The sequence below is a fragment of the Manis pentadactyla genome, chromosome 1, assembly GCF_030020395.1.
Source record: "Manis pentadactyla isolate mManPen7 chromosome 1, mManPen7.hap1, whole genome shotgun sequence".
Lineage (NCBI taxonomy): Eukaryota > Metazoa > Chordata > Mammalia > Pholidota > Manidae > Manis > Manis pentadactyla.
In genome coordinates this window covers 213,059,762-213,080,499 of record NC_080019.1, presented here as the reverse complement: position 1 = coordinate 213,080,499, position 20,738 = coordinate 213,059,762, and the positions used below count along the sequence as shown (strand labels likewise).

The window sequence follows — 20,738 nt, the reverse complement described above, 5'->3', positions numbered from 1 at the left end:
GGCTATTTGCTTCAAAAGTCGACAGGAAATCAATCCTGTAAATTATTGTGTGTGTAGTTCAGTTTAGTAAGTCATAAAATATTATTTCTTTCATCCCCTTAATGCTGTTTAGTTGCTGTCTCATTCTTCATAGGAATAGCAAACCATTCAGTGATACTGTAAGCATAAACTGATCTTTAAGATTCTAGAGTTAAGCAGCCATTTGTTCAGGTGGCACTTGGCTTTTGTGTCAGCACGTCTCTCCCTCTTTAGGGAAGAAAATGAAGTCATGCTTTGTATTTTACATGTTGTTTTGTATATGTTTCCCCTAGAAAAAAGTCGTTGTGTCTTTAGTACTTCTGTCTTTAAAGAAAACTGTAGTGTAGATTTTTTTATGCACCGTGTGGAGCAGTGGATATGGAAAAGGCTGCACATTCTCAAGTGTACTGGTGGGAACTAGTAATTCTACTCCAGGGAACCAGAATAAATAGATGTTTCCAGTGTAAAGCGTGGTCCATATTTGGAAAATACCCCATTCTGGGCTCTTAGATCTAACTACTCATGTAGAATATCTTTCTTCATATACTGATATTCCCCAAATTCTGGACATTTACATACCATGATCATACTTTTTAATGTAGCTGCATACCATCTCTACTATTGTCTATTTAACATTTTTTATAAATCTAGTAGATTTTTTAAACTAATTGTGAATATGAAGAACATTTATATCAATAATATCATAGAATAAATTCACTATAAATGGAAAGTGATATAAAACTAAATATATACATATTTACACAAACATAAAATGCACACAGTTACATTAAAATATTCAGGAAATAGAAGTAGTAGTGTGTAACACCAGAAGTCCTATAACTATGACATATTTGAAACCTGTGAGCCCTATAGCCCCTATTTTTCAAGGTTGAAATTATAATTCAGATTACTTACCACAGTGTCCATTATAGTTCTCCCCTGCTATCAGAAAGCAGAGTACTTGTTCCTATGAAAACCTTCGCAAGCCAAAATGGTATAGAGTGAATAAACAATTGTCATTAATTATATGGAAAACATTTTGAGTATTCCCAGACTCAAGAAAATCTTTCCTAGGCTTTTCTGATACCTTAGAACATAGCTTGGTAACAGATGGACAAAGTAAATCAAGATAAAACACAGATGCTCTCAAACACAGATCATAGCTAGAGCAGCTTGATGCTGCAATGCGGAGTGTAGTTCCTGGGGAAGAAGTTCGGTGGGGCCACTGTGGCAGCTTGGAGAGCACACTGCCTCCGTAACAGCTCGCTGCAAAACCACCACTGAATGCTATTTTGCCTTTTCCGTAAAAGCAAAATTCCTCTTTGGATTTCTTTTGGTTAACAAAAACAAGACATGTAGGTCTTTAATAAAAGTAAAGTGGTGTAACTCAAACTTTTGAAAAGTAGAAGCTACCTGAATATCTAAGTTATTTATGGTCATGAATAAGCATTCTTGAAAGACCAGACTGAACCCCTCAGGCCTCCCGACCATGTTTCCTTCACCCTACACTCCATTATGTCACCCACCGCAAATAGTTATGCACTGTGTATGTGATATATGCTCAGTGGGTTGATCACACAGTGATTACCAGCAATGAAGCCCAGTGCAGCTATGAGAGCAGTACAGTGAAGAACAAACTCAAGGAAAGGAATTGGTCATATCTGGGGAAAGTTACTTCAGCTCACAGAACTTAGCTGACCTCTTTTGTAAAATGGGATAATACACTGTGCCTTATAGGTCTTTCTTTTTATGAAAAGCAACCACTTAATAGCCTGTTCTATGTACCAGGAAGATTTCTAAGTAATTTTTAAACATTAATTTATGAAATACTCATAACATCCTCTATGAGGCAAATAGGATTAAGACCATCATTTAATATGTGAGAAAAGTAAGGCACAGAGATATAAAGTAATTTGCTTAAATTCACTCAGCTAGAATATGGAAATAAGAGTTTTTCAAGCCAGATTCTGTACTGTCAACCACTACCCTATGCTGCATTTCCTCATAAAGAATATGACACTACCCCTGTGAAAATATTTGGACTCTATCATCTCTAGTTAGTTTTTGTGACTTATGCTTTATTTCCTTTGTCTACCAATTGCTGTGCAGAAATGTAGGTATTTCCTTCCCCATCCTTTCATAGAACTCACATGAGGAGCATGCACTTAGATTTCAAATTCTAAGTGTCCAATATACTTCTATATCATGTCACATAATGTGACACATTAGACTGTTGTTGAATGTCAAGCATTGCTATAATATATGACTTGGAAATGCAGAGTGACAGGTTGTCATTATAGCTGTGCCAATTTTTTGTGATAATGGTGAACCCTCAATAATTTCATTTTCCGGTTTTGTGGATTGCCAACACATTGACATTCCTCCTATGGTTTCCCAGGGAAAAGACAGAATTGAATTTAGCTGAACCTGATCATTTTCCTTAATAGAAATTTAAGGGGCTAAAATGCCTACATTTTGGATATGGTCTTCAATAACTTGAAGAGAATTATTCTCCATCTCTATTCCTAGGATGTAGAAGCAGATGAAGTAGTTTTTCTTGGTGCTAAATTGTAGATGAGAACATCTAGTGATGCCATCATTCAAATTATGAGTTAAGTGCCAACAGTGCTTATATTAGACCAGAGTCCTGTGCATTGTGGAGGTCTCACAAGCATCCCAGTCATCCACCCATTAGATGCTCATTGCAACCCTCTCCATTCCCTGGTGATGATGCCTAAAAATGTCTCCAGACTTTGTCAAAAAATTGCCTCTGGTGTAGAGCAATAGAATTTGGGGGTCTTCGTTGGAAAATAAAACTCATAAATAAATAAAACCTTTGCACATATTGTAAGACTTTAGATTTTTGAGGATAGTATCTTACGGAGCACAGTGCCAAGTTTATAGTTCTAAGCATATTGCAGTAAAATAATTATGTATTCTCTTCTAGCATTACCTCTTACACATAAGGTTAAGTCACATCACTAGTAGAATCTTTGAGAAATTAGGTATTCATTCTCACTCCATTTTAAGGTTTATGTAAGTAATCTCTCCAAATAATGATAATACTAATATCTGAGAAATACATAGTGTTTTATAATTAGAGGTTGCTTTGAAACACAATTTTCCAGGAACTCTGAGGAGGGTTTTTATTTGCCCCTTTTATTGATTGATTAGTGTGATGACTCAAGAAGAATAACTTTGGTCTTTTGTGTGTGTATGTGTGTGTGAGTTAGGGAGGTCAGAAAATAACCACTGTTCTGAATAATTTAAGTGAGTAGAGTTTTCTTGCCAATTAAAATAATCAAGTAAATCTCTTAATTTGTGTATAAACTTTTTCCCATCCTTGAGAGCATTGCTAAAGACTCATGCCTCTTTCCTTCTCATGCCCTCCTAATTCTAAATGCGCATACCACCATTCCCTATTTTGATGTTGCTGGTTGTCCTGGGACCTTATGTAGACCGGAACATCTGTCTCCAGCCCCTCAAGTGAGCTGTCCTAATTATGTTACATCCCGACAACTTGCAACGCTCAGAATATCAAGTTTCTAATGTTACAACTGATAAGCAGCATAAGCCATTCCCATTGCTGGTCTCGGTCCCCTCTGTGTCTTAAACAGATTCATAGATCTCTGGCTCTTAAGCATCTTGCAGCCTTATTTATCTTGTAGTCAAGACCCCAGAAATTAGTCTTCCAGAAAATGTCTCTTCAAGCCAGACTCCTCAAGGAGATGGTGCCTCTGTAACCTTGATAAAAAACCTCCTACACTCTGTAATCCTGTCATCTCAGGGAGAGCCACTATTCATTAGCTTAAATTGTCAGCTTTATGTTTCAGTAAAATAAATACACATTTTCCCTTCAGTAATGACTTTTTTTCTCACTTTGTGAAAACTGCAGGGACCCTTGTTATCGAGAGATAATCATATTCTAGCAGTGCCACTTATGCTCAGTGAAAGTCCTGAGGATGTGATTATCTCTTAATAACTCTAAAGCCTGTTATGTATCGAGTTGTATTGTTGTTTACTTTGAGTGTGTGTGGGGGAACCCATTAGTGATCTCTGTGGTTGATATTATTCATTGTGATAATGATAAAAGAATCAAATGACCATTTGTTTGCTTGTAGCTGGACAGCACTATTAGGAATGCTTCCTACTTTGCACCGAAAAATGCATTTAAATAGAATCTCTTGTTTAGTATTAGTTTAATAACCCGGATGTTAATACTAAGTTATGTCAAGCAAAGCTAATGGAAATTCTGGAAATAAACATGGATGATTTAATGTCTACATGACCTTTACCTCCCACAGAAAATTCTGGTTGGTTTTTAACTACCTGTGAAGGAAGTTAACACCCACAAGAAATGCCTGCTGATTCAGTGATGGAAGACTGCCACAATTAATTGAGTAACATAGGATATGTGTAAGGAAAAGTCCTTTAAATATAATGGTCTTTTAGAATATGGACAGTTAACTGAACTTTTTCCTGTCCCCTCATGCTATAGACCAGAGAGTTTTCATACATGCTCTCAGATTATCTTTATAAGAATCTTGCCAGGTAGTTATTGTTCCCATTTTCCAACTGAGGAAACTGAGCCTAAATTCATATGACTTCAGAGTCCTTGTGTTATCAGGAGATTATTTAAAGGCACACTGTGCAGGATGATTAAGCAGTTATAGGAGGCTTGTAACCAGTGGTGATCATATACAGTCGACTCTTGAACAATGCACAAATTGGAGGTGCTGATCTCACAGCAGTTGAAAATCTGCATATAACTTGGGACTCTCCAAAAATTTAACGGCAAATAGGGAATGTTGATGGGAAGCCTTACAGATAACCTAAAGTCGATTAACACATATTTTGTATGTTGTATGTATTAGATACAGTATTCTTAAAATAAAGTAAGCTAAAGTGTTTTTTTAAACTGTCACAAATCTCCAAAAAATTGTCCAATAATATTTATTGAAAAAAATCTTTGTTTAGTGGACCTACATAGTTCAAACCTGTGTTGCTAACAGTCAACTATATATGTTTATTATATTATTAGACAGATACATGCCTGACCCCACTGAGAGGTAATGAGGTCACTAAAATGACAAAACCACTATTTTCTCCCTTCCAGTCTTGCATCCTGTGTCTGAAAAAATTATATGTGTGATTCCTAGTTTTTTAGCATTTTCATCAGAATTATTTTCATGCTCTTACCTGTCACTTGTGAAGGATTGTTTCATACTGAATAAATAACCAACATACCATTTATTTCTGAGTGTTTAGGAAGGGTCTAGATCAGGACTTTCTGTTCTCTAGAGTAAAATCATCCTTTTTGACCCAGACCTTGCCAGCTGCTACCTCTTCCTATTGATGTTAGCGGAGAAGCTGTGTAGTCATTCATAGATTTCTGGTTCCTTTGTATTATCATAGAGCCAGTGCATTTATGTTGATACCTGGTGGTATGTTCAAAACTTCTAGTCCCCGTCTTTAGGAGCAGAGGGAGATTCATCCATTTATTTGTGTATTAATTTCCTGTCTATTCTCACATTTGATTTTATGGAGTTTATAATAAAATCCATAACTAAAACTCAACCATAACTTACAATAGCACATAAATTATATGGATGTAATATTGGAAAAACGTAACAAATTTTCAGTGATTTAAAAATAATTAAATAGTTTTTGCATATTATAAGCTGGACTGTTCTTTACATGGATTATCTCATTCTGCTCTCACACACAAAAAAAACAGTGTAAAGTGGAAATATAATTATTACAATTATGCTCATTTTATGCATAAGAAAGCTGAACTTTGAGTGACATGAAAGGTTTTCCTTGTGTTCTTGTCTTGAAGGAGGCTTTTGCACAATTGACTGTAATGGATGCATAGTTTCTTTCCCTGTGTAAAGCAGTACAAAAGTGATCGAGAATCATACCTGTGTTTTTGCCCCTTTTCAAGGAATGGTATTGGGTGGCTGTCTACCAGATTCATCTTCGGTCAGGCTGGCACATCTGAGATGGAAAGTTTTAACTAAATCACTTTTTCCCTTGATAAAAATATGGCTGTTCAACTTTTTTTTCTAATGAGGAATGAACAAGTAATTCTTAATTATAAAATCAAGAACTCCTTTTTTTTTTTGTAGATAATTATTTTTTATTGAAGGGTAGTTGACACACAGTATTACATTAGTTTCAATTGTACAACACAGTGATTCAACATTTATATACATGATAATTCTACCTACCAGCTATCACCATACCAAGTTGTTACAATATTTTGACTATATTCCTTATGCTATACATTACATCCCGGTTACTTATTTATTTTACAATTGGAAGTGTGTACTTTTTTTTTTCTTTTTCTTTTTGTGAGGGCATCTCTCATATTTATTGATCAAATGGTTGTTAACAACAATAAAATTCTGTATAGGGGAGTCAATGCTCAATACACAATCATCAATCCACCCCAAGCCTAATTTTCATCAGTCCCCAATCTTCTGAAGCATAACGAACAAGTTCTTACATGGAGAACAAATTCTTACATAGTGAATAAGTTACATGGTGAACATTACAAGGGCAGTCATCACAGAAACTTTCGGTTTTGCTCATGCATTATGAACTATAAACAGTTCAAATATGAATACTCATTAGATTTTTATACTTGATTTACATGTAGATACCACATTTCTCTCTTTATTATTATTTTTAATAAAATGCTGAAGTGGTAGGTACATACAAGATAAAGGCAGAAAACATAGTTTAGTGTTGTAGGAGAGCAAATGTAGATGATCAGGTGTGTGCCTGTAGACTATGTGTTAATCCAAGCTAGACAAGGGCAATAAAACATCCATGTATGCAGAAGATTTCTCTCAGAACGGGGGGGTGAGGTTCTAAGCCTCACCTCTGTTGATCCCCAATTTCTCACCTGATGGCCCCCCTGCGACTGTGCCTGTCTTAGGTTGTTCCTCCCTTGAGGAATCTTACCCGTCTCTGGCTAACCAGTCATCTTCCGGGGCCATACAGGGAAATGTACAGTTGGTAAGTGAGAGAGAACCAATATTGTTTGAAAAGGTTAGCTTTTTACTTCTTTGCAGATTTATGCCCTGTGGCTTTTATGCCCAGTATTTGTCTTGAGGTATCTTTACCACTTGGAAGAATTATGATACTTGGTAAATTCGATATGAGGCATGAATTCTATTTAAGGGTTGTAATTAGGAGGGAAGAAGAAAAGCTATAGAAGTAGCAGGCAAGAAAGCATGGGAAGATTATTTCCTTGACATATCTTCTTGTAGAGTAACTTCAGCATGTATACGTTTTAAACTACTAATTAAATTGTGCACACACATTAACATAATAGGAGTATAGTTACCTAACCAAAGCATACCTGTAATTACCATCCATCTCCAGTGAAACCAAGAAAACCAGTTAGGCACCTTAGGCATTTGTGAAAACTTATCTATGATATGGTGGATATTGACCAACTGAACTTGAACAGTCTGACAGAAATCAGACAAATTAAAACAACCCATTCCTGGGGATTGTTCACATCCCATATGTTCTTTTAACAGTAAATAGTCTATAGTTGTAAGATTTTGGAGCGCTACAATTTGCTTCTCCTAATTCTTGGTTGAGTTCCAACAGTATAGATCCAGTCAAATTTGTTGTTTTACTGTATGCACAGGCCAGCTTAAATATCTCCTTCTTCATTCCCATGGCAAGTCCAGGAACTGGTGGGATGAGTGCATCTACACCTGTAGCAGTGCGTGGATCTTTGTTGGGGTTTTTTGATGATCATCTTCTGGTATGACTCTTCCAGAGAGTGCTGATGTTGGAAGTTCTTTTTCATATCATATCTTAGTTGATTTTCGGGGTAGCCAAATTAGGCTTTGATCCTCTGTATAAACACAAACAGGCCCTTTGCCTACACTTTTATATGCCCTGTATACCCTTGTGTAGAACTCATTGGAGGTCACCACACAGGAACTGCTTTTTTTTTTTTTTCGGTATCATTAATCTACACTTACATGACAAATATTATGTTTACTAGGCTCTTCCCTTTACCAGGTCACCCGTATAAACCCCTTTACAGTCACTGTCCATCAGCATAGCAAAATGTTGTAGAATCACTACTTGCCTTCTCTGTGTTGTACAGCCCTCCCCTTTCTCCCACCCCCCCATGCATGCTAATCATAATACCCCCTTCTTCTCCCCCCACCTTATCCTTCCCTACCCACCCATCCTCCCCAGTCCCTTTCCCTTTGGTACCTGTTAGTCCATTCTTGAGTTCTGTGATTCTGCTGCTGTTTTGTTCCTTCAGTTTTTCCTTTGTTCTTATACTCCACAGATGAATGAAATCATTTGGTATTTCTCTTTCTCCACTTGCCTTGTTTCACTGAGCATAATACCCTCCAGCTCCATCCATGTTGCTGCAAATGGTAGGATTTGCCTCTTTCTTATGGCTGAGTAGTATTCCATTGTGTATATATACCACATCTTTATCCATTCATCTATCGATGGACATTTAGGTTGCTTCCAATTCTTGGATATTGTAAATAGTGCTGTGATAAACATAGGGGTGCATTGGTCTTTCTCAAACTTGATTGCTGCATTCTTAGGGTAAATTCCTAGGAGTGCAATTCCTGGGTCAAATGGTATGTCTGTTTTGAGCATTTTGATATACCTCCGTACTGCTTTCCACAATGGTTGAACTAATTTACATTCCCACCAGCAGTGCAGGAGGGTTCCCCTTTCTCCACAGCCTCGCCAACATTTGTTGTTGCTTGTCTTTTGGATGGCGGCCATCCTTACTGGTGTGAGGTGATACCTCATTGTAGTTTTAATTTGCATTTCCCTGATAATTAGCGATGTGGAGCATCTTTTCATGTGTCTGTTGGCCATCTGTATTTCTGTTTTGGAGAACTGTCTGTTCAGTTCCTCTGCCCATTTTTTAATTGGGTTATTTGTTTTTTGTTTGTTGAGGTGTGTGAGCTCTTTATATATTCTGGACGTCAAGCCTTTATCAGATGTGTCATTTTCAAATATATTCTCCCATGCTGTAGGGTTCCTTTTTGTTCTATTGATGTTGTCTTTTGCTGTACAGAAGCTTTTCAGCTTAATATAGTCCCACTTGTTCATTTTTGCTGTTGTTTTCCTTGCCTCGGGAGATATGTTCAAGAAGAGGTCACTCATGTTTATGTCTAAGAGGTTTTTGCCTATGTTTTCTTCCAAGAGTTTAATGGTTTCATGACTTACATTCAGCTCTTTGATCCATTTTGAGTTTACTTTTGTACATGGGGTTAGACAGTGATCCAGTTTCATTCTCCTACATGTAGCTGTCCAGTTTTGCCAGCACCATCTGTTGAAGAGACTGTCATTTCGCCATTGTATGTCCATGGCTCCTTTATCAAATATTAATTGACCATATGTGTCTGGGTTAATGTCTGGATTCCCTAGTCTGTTCCATTGGTCTGTGGCTCTGTTCTTGTGCCAGTACCAAATTGTCTTAATTACTATGGCTTTATAGTAGAGCTTGAAGTTGGGGAGTGAGATCCCCCCTACTTTATTATTCTTTCTCAGCATTGCTTTGGCTATTCGGGGTCTTTGGTGTTTCCATATGAATTTTTGATTATTTGTTCCAGTTCATTGAAGAATGTTGCTGGTAGTTTCATAGGGATTGCATCAAATCTGTATATTGCTTTGGGCAGGATGGTCATTTTGACAACATTAATTCTTCCTAGCCACGAGCATGGGATGAGTTTCCATCTGTTAGTGTCCTCTTTAATTTCTCTTAAGAGTGACTTGTAGTTTTCAGAGTATAAGTCTTTCACTTCTTTGGTTAGATTTATTCCTAGGTATTTTACTTTTTTTGATGCAGTTGTGAATGGAGTTGTTTTCCTGATTTCTCTTTCTGTCGGTTCATTGTTAGTGTATAGGAAAGCCACAGATTTCTGTGTGTTGGTTTTGTATCCTGTATCTTTGCTGTATTCCGATATCAGTTCTAGTAGTTGTGGGGTGGAGTCTTTAGGGTTTTTTATGTATAGTATCATGTCATCTGCAAATAGTGACAGTTTCACTTCTTCTTTACCAATCTGGATTCCTTGTATTTCTTTGTTTTGTCTGATTGCCGTGGCTAGGACCTCCAGTACTATGTTAAATAACAGTGGGGAGAGTGGGCAACCCTGTCTAGTTCCTGATCTCAGAGGAAATGCTTTCAGCTTCTCACTGTTCAATATAATGTTGGCTGTGGGTTTATCATAGATGGCCTTTATTATGTTGAGGTACTTGCCCTCTATTCCCATTTTGCTGAGAGTTTTTATCACAAATGGATGTTGAACTTTGTCAAATGATTTTTCAGCATCTATGGAGATGATCATGTGGTTTTTGTCTTTCTTTTTGTTGATGTGGTGGATGATGTTGATGGACTTTCGAATGTTGTACCATCCTTGCATCCCTGGAATGAATCCCACTTGGTCATGATGTATGATCCTTTTAATGTATTTTTGAATTCGGTTTGCTAATATTTTGTTGAGAATTTTTGCATCTACGTTCATCAGGGATATTGGTCTGTAGTTTTCTTTTTTGGTGGTGTCTTTCCCTGGTTTTGGTATTAGGGTGATGTTAGCTTCATAGAATGAGTTTGGGAGTATCCCCTCCTCTTCTATTTCTTGGAAAACTTTAGGGAGAATGGGTATTATGTCTTCCCTGTATGTCTGATAAAATTCCGAGGTAAATCCATCTGGCCCGGGGGTTTTGTTCTTCGGTAGTTTTTTGATTACCGCTTCAATTTCGTTGCTGGTAATTGGTCTGTTTAGATTTTCTGTTTCTTTCTGGGTCAGCCTTGGAAGGTTGTATTTTTCTAGGAAGTTGTCCATTTCTCCTAGGTTTCCCAGCTTGTTAGCATATAGGTTTTCATAGTATTCTCTAATAATTCTTTGTATTTCTCTGGGGTCCGTCGTGATTTTTCCTTTCACGTTTCTGATACTGTTGATTTGTGTTGACTCTCTTTTCTTCTTAATAAGTCTGGCTAGAGGCTTATCTATTTTGTATATGTTCTCAAAGAACCAGCTCTTGGTTTTTATTGATTTTTGCTATTGTTTTATTCTTCTCAATTTTATTTATTTCTTCTCTGATCTTTATTATGTCCCTCCTTCTGCTGAACTTAGTCCTTATTTGTTCTTCTTTTTCCAATTTCGATAATTGTGACATTAGACCTTTCATTTGGGATTGTTCTTCCTTTTTAAAATATGCTTGGATTGCTATATACTTTCCTCTTAAGACTGCTTTTGCTGTGTCCCACAGAAGTTGGGGCTTAGTGTTGTTGTTATTTGTTTCCATATATTGCTGGATCTCCATTTTGATTTGGTCATTGATCCATTGATTATTTAGGAGCGTGTTGTTAAGCCTCCATGTGTTTGTGAGCCTCTTTGCTTTCTTTGTTCAGTTTATTTCTAGTTTTATGCCTTTGTGGTCTGAAAAGTTGGTTGGTAGGATTTCAATCTTTTGGAATTTTCTGAGGCTCTTTTTGTGGCCTAGTATGTGGTCTATTCTGGAGAATGTTCCATGTGCACTTGAGAAGAATGTTTATCCTGTTGCTTTTGGGTGTAGAGTTCTATAGATGCCTATTAGGTCCATCTGCTCTACTGTGTTGTTCAGTGCTTCCGTGTCCTTACTTATTTTCTGCCGGTGGATCTATCCTTTGGGGTGAGTGGTGTGTTGAAGTCTCCTAGAATGAATGCATTGCAGTCTATTTCCCCCTTCAGTTCTGTTAGTATTTGTTTCACATATGCTGGGGCTCCTGTGTTGGGTGCATATAAATTTAGAATGGTTATATCCTCTTTTGGACTTAGCCCTTTATCATTATGTAGTGTCCTTCTTTATCTCTTGTTACTTTCTTTGTTTTGAAGTCTATTTTGTCTGATAATAGTACTGCATCCCCTGCTTTCCTCTCGCTGTTGTTTGCCTGAAATATGTTTTTCCATCCCTTGACTTTTAGTCTGTACATGTCTTTGGGTTTGAGGTGAGTTTCTTGTAAGCAGCATATAGATGGGTCTTGCTTTTTCATCCATCTATTACTCTGTGTCTTTTGATTGGTTCATTCAGTCCATTCACATTTTGGGTGATTGTTGAAAGATATGTACTTATTGCCATTGCAGGCTTTAAATTCGTGGTTACCAAAGGTTCAAGGTTAGCCTCTTTAGTATCTTACTGCCTAACTTAGCTTGCTTATTGAGCTGTGATATACACTGTCTGAAGATTCTTTTCTTCTCTCCCTTCTTATTCCTCCTCCTCCATTCTTCATATGTTGGGTGTTTTGTTCTGTGCTCTTTTTAGGAGTGCTCCCATCTAGAGCAGTCCCTGTAAGATGTTCTGTAGAGGTGGTTTGTGGGAAGCAAATTCCCTCAGCTTTTGTTTGTCTGGGAATTGTTTAATCCCACCATCATATTTAAATGATAGTCGTGCTGGATACAGTATCCTTGGTTCAAGGCCCTTCTGTTTCATTGCATTAAATATATCATGCCATTCTCTTCTGGCCTGTAGAGTTTCTGTTGAGAAGTCTGATGATAGCCTGATGCGTTTTCCTTTATAGGTGACCTTTTTCTCTCTAGCTGCCTTTAACACTCTTTCCTTGTCCTTGATCTTTGCCATTTTATTTATTATGTGACTTGGCGTTGTCCTCCTTGGATCCTTTCTGTTGAGGGTTCTGTGTTATTTCCGTGGTGTGTTCAATTATTTCCTCCCCCAGTTTGGGGAAGTTTTCAGCAATTATTTCTTCAAAGATACTTTCCATCCCTTTTCCTCTCTCTTCTTCTTCTGGGACCCCTATAATACGGATATTGTTCCTTTTGGATTGGTCACACAGTTCTCTTAATATTGTTTCATTCCTGTAGATCCTTTTCTCTCTCTCTATGTCAGCTTCTATGCGTTCCTGTTCTCTGGGCCTCTTGCATCCTATCCATTCTGCTTATAAACCCTTCCCGAGTTTGTTTCATCTCTGTAATGTCCTTTCTGGCATCTTTGATCTCCCTCCGGAATTCATCCCATATCTCTTGCGTATTTCTCTGCATCTCTGTCAGCATGTTTATGATTCTTATTTTGAATTCTTTGTCAGGAAGACTGGTTAGGTTTGTCTCCTTCTCTGGTGTTGTCTCTGTGATCTTTGTCTGCCTGTAGTTTTGCCTTTTCATGGTGATAGGAATAGTTTGCGGAGCTGGAACAAGTGATGGCTGGAAGAAGTTCCCTTCTTGTTGGTTTGTGGCCCTCTTCTCCTGGGAGAACAGCGGCCTCTAGTGGCTTGTGCTGGGCAGCTGTGCGCAGACAGGGTTTCTGCTTCCTGCCCGGCTGCTATGGAGTTTTTCTCCACTGTTGCTGTGGGTGTGGCCTGGCTCCGGCAGCTGCTCCAAAGTGGTGGAGTCGCGTTGGGAGGGGAGCGGCCCGAGGCTATTTATCTCCGTAAGGGGCCTCCGTGCCCCCTGCAGCCCAGGGGATTAGTGTGCCCAGAAATCCCCGGATTCCCTACTTCTGGACTAAGTGTCCTGCCCTGCCCCTTTAAGACTTCCAAAAAGCACCCACCATAACAAAACAATGACCACAAAAAAAAAAAAAAAAAATTAAAAATAAAAAAATGGCCGCTCATTCATCTTTATTCTCCAGCGCCACCCTCAGGCATCTTCTCCCCAGTCTTGCTGCCCTGTTTCCCTATTATTGGGGTCCCTATCCCTTTAAGACTTCCAAAAAGCGCTCGCCAAAACAAAACAGCGAAAATAAATAAATAAATAAATAAAAATGGCTGCTCGCTTTTCTTATGTCCTCCGGCGCCAGGCCTCCGGTACCCCCTCTCCGTTCTTGCTGCCCTGTTTCCCTAGTATCCAGTGCCCCGCGCATGCACTCTGTCTGCGCTCTGTTCCAGATGGCTGGGGCTGGGTGTTCAGCAGTCCTGGGCTCCGTCTCCCTCCCGCTCTGCCTGCTCTTCTCCCGCCGGGAGCTGGGGGGATGGGCGCTCGGGTCCTGCCGGGCGGGGGCTTGTATCTTACCCCCTTTACGAGGCACTGGGTTCTCGCAGGTGTGGATGTGGTCTGGATGTTGGCCTGCGTCCTCTGGTCTTTATTCTAGGAAGAGTTGTCTTTGTTATATTTTCATAGATATATGTGGTTTTGGGAGGAGACTTCCGCTGCTCTGCCCATGCTGCCATCTTGGCTCCTCCAAGAACTTCTTAATATCTATCTAGGCATCATTAGAGATGACCTTCTATGAGCAGTCATGAAAATACACTGCAGAAATTAAACTTACTTGTAATGCATATCCCTTACTTTTAACTTAGAGACTGTGTGTGTGTGTGTGTGTGTGTGTGTGTGTGTGTGTGTGTGTGTGTATCGGGTGGGTGATAAACAAAATGATTTGTGTCACACTAGAAATACATACTTGTAACCCAAACACAAGATCCATTATGGTCCTGAAATGCTATCATTTTCTTAAGAGGATTATTAAAAAAATAGTCTATTACTCTCTTTTATTTTAATGATTTTCATTTGGGTAACAGTGGCAGAGTAGGTTAGTCAGGGACCTTGTTCTGTTTCTTTTCTCAATAAATATTTTTGAACAAATGAGTTAAATATTTTGAAAAAATACAAATATAAAACTATTGATCTTTAATAGTAAAGGAACAGGTGAGTATTATTCATATTCATGAGCCAGGAAAATTTGTATATGGAGATAACCTTGCAAATAGATACAGATAGCAAGGTGGGATAAGACTTTTGGTTTGTTTCTATATATTACTCACCTATATGACTCCTTCAGTTTCATTAGGTGCATAGCTGGGACTTCAATTACCCATAGAAAGCTTGCCTTCAGTGGGCTCATTTCTTAACTAGCAACCAGTTAGTTGTGAGGTTCAGAAACCTACACTAGCTCACATAACAAGAAGGGTGATTGAAACCTTATGTCAAGCAAAATGATAGCCATATAAGAACAGAAACCTAGGTAAAACCTGACCTCATGCTGACTTGCCTTGGAAAGTCAGATGTGGCTACTTTGCTCCCTTTTTACTTTATTTTCAATCCCTCTTTCTCATGGGATCAGGATTAAGGGTGTCTATTATCTCAAGCTTAGTTTTCTAAGAATGTCTGTTTCATTCCCTGATTCTCTCAACAGACTGACTTATTTGACAATAATTCCACCTTTACCTGCATGGGACTCTCAGTGTTGAAATGCAGAATCGCTAAGACAGAGAATCTTACTGGCTTAATGTGGAGCAAATGTTCATTGGCCATTCAATATCTGTAGCCAATTAGGTTGAGGCACATAGTATATAAGACAGTCCTTTCCAGAAGTGCAGGAGGGACAAGTTCTTTAAGAGGCAGAGGTTGATTCAGGAGCCTTCTTGGGATTAGCTATCCCAGATAATCCTCCTTACTTTTTCAGCCTTTCCATTCTGCCTTCCATTCTCTTTGGCATTTTGTTTTTTCGCTCCTAGGCAGCTACCAAATCTAATAAATGTATTCATCAGATGTTGACCCATTCAAAGGTTAAGTTCTTTTGGCCAGCGTTCCCTCTGGAAGCAATTCCACAACTCAAAGGAATGAGCTTAATACTATATGTTTTAGACAATGGTCAAATATTTGGAAGTATATGTTGTTTATAGGTGTTGGCTTTGCTTTTTGTATGTACAGTCATCTTTCATGAGACTATTCATAATGTGTGAGCATCTCTTACCAATGTCACAATGTTACTAGTGGTGTGCCATAAGCCAAATGATAGACTGAACCTAAATTGCATTATGATATTTAATTTTATGTTGTTCTTTGACACTGAATAATGTTATTATCCCTACTTTATAGGTGAAATTGAAGCTTATATCAACTAATGAATTGTTCAAAATCACATGGCTAGTAAATAACTGTCCCAGAGCTTGTGCTTTTTAAACAAGAGGAAAGTAATTATTATATAATGAACAGAGTTAGAGCCTAAGGTTCCATTTCAACTTTATGTCATTCTATTGGATAAATACTCACTTTCATTCTGTGAAGATATATGAATATAAATAAATATGGATGTCTATATCTATATCTGTCTCTATATATGTATGTATTATATGTATGAACTATATGCCAAGTTTCTAGTAATATTTAATTGGAGCCTTGACCAAAACTTGTTTTTCTTTTTTTTAAGATTTACATAATCTTAACTGTTGTTATTGATATGTAAGCTGGAGTTGCAGATGGTACCAATAATAGAGCTTTACCTTCTTGCCAATGGGTATTCTTAATATAAGAAAAATAAAGTCAGACTTGGAGGTACATAAAAAAGTACTGAACATTTTTAGCCAACTCACATACATAGAGCTGGTGACTAGTCATGTTAGAATAAAACAAACAGGGATTTATTTATGATTCATTGTTAACTTGAATATAGGATTTTTTTCTGTTTCATAGGAAATACTTCCTTACATTTGTCATAATCATTTGTGGTACTTTATGTTATGAGAATATGTAAGAAAGTTCTGGAGAAAAAGGAAAAATTACATTTCTGAATATGTTAACAATATAAAGATAACATGTTTGGTCCTTGCCTTTTGGACATAATTGATTCTAACGCAAAAGAAAAGGTAGTTAGGTACTTAGGTAATGAATTATTCAGCTACCTTGCAGGGGATAGTACAAACTTTAGAAGTAATGATGAAATATTATTATTTTCTAATCAAGAAAATGTAATATTTCTACTCCTAATCAATTATGATATCTCTAAATGTAAAGTATACTAAGCTCACATAAAGATAGTTCTGAGTGGTGAATCTGTCTGTGTGTGTGTAAGTGTGTGTGTATCATAAAATGATATTTTCAATTTTTAAAAAGTTACAGGACAGCTACTCTACTGTTACCTGCAGTAGAAGCTTGGTTACAGGATACACACATATACATAAACATGAAGATATAAATATATACATTTAGTTTTAGTAGTAGCTTGTATATATTTGCCTTTGAGGGAAAACTATAGCTTCAGGGAAAAATACTCTTAGGTACAAAATTGTTTTGCAGTTAGAATTTAACGTGGTAGCTTAAGAGGAGATATAATGTCTTCTTAATGGTAAGAGTTGTGGTTTTTGTTTTGTTATTGTTAACCTCATTTTAAATAGTGATATAAGTAGCAAAAACGTACCTGTGTCATAGTTCATTGTTCATATTTTTATTATTTTAAAACTCTGCGACATACCTTTTTTGCAAATTGTTTCTTTTATTAATTCTGAATACCACAAAATATCACAGGCTCCTAGAGACATTTTAGTAACAGTGAGGATAGAATGGTGAATTGATTTGTGAAAAGTCACACGTCTACCAGGAGGAAAAGCAAACAAAGGAAACTGGGCTCCTGGATTCTAATCTAGGCAAGTCTGTCAAGCCTGATATCTGTACCAACTATATTTAGTTTCATTTCCTCCTAATTTAATTTTAGAATGGGAATAGTAAAGCATCAGGTTAAAAAAAATGTATTTAAACTTGAAAACTGTATATGTTTATTTATTTATTTATATATTTATTTATTCATTCACTCATTCATTCATTCTAGGGATCATTAACATACAGTAACTCCACAGCATGTGGCCCCAAGAATTTCCCTAAAAGGTAAGCTTCCCATAGGGAAGGTTCTTCTTATATGCACTTTACCTTTGAGTACCATCCTTAGTTTCAGAGAAACATTGAAATCCTTTCCTTACAAACTTAGATATCATAAGATCATTTTTGATGTTTTTCTGACAGTTGAAGTTAATGAAGATGATGAAGTCATATAAATTAAGACTTGAAAATAAGAAATTGAGAACTTTCTCAAGTCTCTGTGGAGAAGGTAGCTGTGATATCTCCTCTGTGCTTCAGATTAATTTGATAATTCAGAAACTTTGGAATTATGCATCATGGAAAAAGCACTGGAGTAAAGTAAAGGTTATTATACTTATGCTAAATGATTTTGTAGGAGAGGACATTTATCAATCAGATTGATAGAAATATTAAGTTAACTAAGGCCTACAAATAGGTCTTAGAGTTGAAGTCTTTTAGGGATAAAACATGAGCAATGTAACTATCAAAAATCTTTTTTCCTTAATAAAAGATACAGGTTTAAAATCCACCCAAGTCCAATATGACCTCATTTCAACCTGGTTATATCTACTAAGATCCTCTTTCCAAATAAGATTATATTCATGTTTCTGAAGATTAAGTTTCAAGTATATCTCTTTGAGGGACATTGTTTACCAAAACAGTATGTATTCTTTAAAAGTGACATGAGTGATGTTCAAGTTTATTATGGTTAACTAGGCATTCATAGGGAAAAATACAAACACAGAGGAGATGGTGGTGGAGGAAGTTCTCTTTTCATTGGTACATGCGAAATAAAATGCTGACTTATTTTAAAGGTGTAATTGATGCCGGGGTTCTTGTTCATGAAGCCGAAGAAAGAGCTTCACAAACACTCAAGGTAGGAGAGCAAGGTACAGGCTTTTATGTAGAGATAAAGTGAGAGGACCGAGCTCCCGGCTCACACCAGGAGGGGACAATAGAGTCTGTGGTTGGCTCATTGTCTAGGGGTTTTATGCACAGTTGAGGATTATCAGGAATGAGGGTAAAAGGTTAGGGTGCAGACTTGTTGAGTGGTCCCAGAATGCTCATTTTTGATGAGTAATAGAAGAAATTTTCTGCTCTGATTCTTTCTCAAGATAGCAGTTACCCTTTGGGAGTATGTCAATTAAGACCGCCTACCCTGCCCCCAAGGTGGGCTGGGTTGTTGCCTGTTCGCTGAAGTAAGTTAAGAATCTTACTTCTTAACTTCTTGGGCTGTTTATAGTTGGGCTTGCTTACTAAATTAGTCTTTTTCCTAGGTTGCAGATTACTTGGTTAGGATCAGAGAAGGAAATATAGCACATAGGTACAGTTAAAATAAGCTGGGCCTTTTAGCAGGCTGAGGTAAATTTTACAGTGTCATGATTTAAATTGATACAGTAAAGTCACGGGTTATGCTGAGACACTTTTCTTTATCTGCAGAACACTCAAACATTCCAGGCCAAGTTGCTGCTGGCCTTTTGAGTTTTAACTGATCTCACTGAAGATGTCTATATTCTTAGTCTGGTATCTTTACCCTAGAGAATTAGTGTGACTCTGACTTTGCAAATGCTTATCACAGAGTTTCAATAGGGACTTTTTTGCACATTGCTACATTGTTCTGACTGTAATTATCTTGCTCTGCTTTTTCTCCTGAGGCCCTCACCTTACTCTGCCTAATCCCATGGTCCCTGTCTCATAATGATTATCTCTTGATGCCCAACTTATCTCCCAAATACGATAAAAATTAAATAGTCAGTTACTCAGTACAGGGCATGATGACATTTGGTAAATATTTGTGTGTGATTTTGACTCTTTGGAGAGATTACTTAAGGTTATTTTTAACACCCTCAATTAAAAAATACTTATTTTTTTTTGTATTTAGAGCATTTAGGCAGGAAAGAAAATTATTTCACTTAATTCCTTATATATTTTTCATAAGTCAGAATTGAATAAGGTGTTTTTTAGTAATAGGTATTGCTCTGTAAAAAAAAAAAAAAATCCAGTGGCTAAAAAAATCATCATTTATTATTTCATGAGTCTTATCAGGTCAGCTATTTGGAGCTTTTGATGTAGAACAGATTTCCCTTGTCTTCACTAATGGTGTTTATGTTATGGGTCAGCTTGTAGGTCATTTAGGGTGATCCTCTGTTTTAAATGGTCTCTAAATCTCTAGGAGGGGTTAGGCTTGTTCTCATGGTGGTGGTGTTATCCCGAGATATTCAGAGTGCTCAAACTTGCTATTAACTATTCTGTTTTTACTTCCTCAGACTTGTCTCTCTACCATTCATCTCTACAGCCAGTAGAAGTGTACTTCCTAAATCTAATCAGATTACCACCTATAAATGTTCATTGCTCTCTATTTTCCATGAATTAATTGCAGCTCTTTAGCATGGCTTTAGAAGATTCTATTTTATTTGGCCCTTGCCTACCTCCCTACCTTAATTTCTTTCACAATGCCCATCTTCAAAAATAGGTTCTACCAGCTTGAATTTCTTTAAATTGTTTAAATATCCCATCTTTTCTCTTGCTTTTGCTAATTCTATTCCTTCCTCCAGGGATATTCTGTTCTCCACCCCGCCCTCTCTACTGCTTCCACCATTGAGCAACTCTTTTTATCACTAACTGAAAACTTACTTGTTTCAGGAAGTCTACTCTCGTTTCTCTTATCTGGGATAGGCTTCCCCCTGGTGCTGGTATAAATGTGAACAGCATGAATTCACATTGTACTGTAATTGTTTACTTGATTATCTTAGTCTCTCACTGTGGATTCTGTGAAGCCATTGATTATATCTTCTTGTACATCATGGAATTCCTAGAACCTAGCAGTGCATACACAAAGGATGCCTTAGTAATTATCCATGGGAAGAGTGAACAATTTAATGACATTTTTCCTATTCCAAAAAAAGTTTAAGTTCTTGGCATCATACTCAATGAGAAAAATATGAAAGCCTTTCCCTTAAGATCAGGAATAAAACAAGGATACCCACCCTTACCATTTTTATTCAACAGAGTATTAGATGTCCTAGCTAGAGCACTAGGCAGGAAAAAGAAATATAAGACTTCCAAATTGTCTTATATTTGAATTAGAAAGTAAGAGGTAAAATTCACTATTTGTGGATAGCATGATTTTGTATATATAAAACCCTA

At 37.2% G+C, this 20,738-nt stretch overlaps 1 protein-coding gene across 3 annotated transcripts in view; it reads left to right on the top strand.

Moving 5' to 3' along the window:
- The window catches only part of CNTN4 (contactin 4), a 979,742-nt gene that overhangs the window by 241,631 nt on the left and 717,373 nt on the right, over positions 1-20,738 (top strand). The window contains exon 3 of one of the 3 annotated variants that reach the window (XM_057507209.1): positions 17,566-17,621. The exons of the other annotated variants lie outside the window; for them this stretch is intronic. The gene's annotated coding sequence lies outside the window, so the exon portion shown is untranslated. The remainder of the gene's footprint in view (positions 1-17,565; positions 17,622-20,738) is intronic. 3 annotated transcript variants of the gene reach the window in all.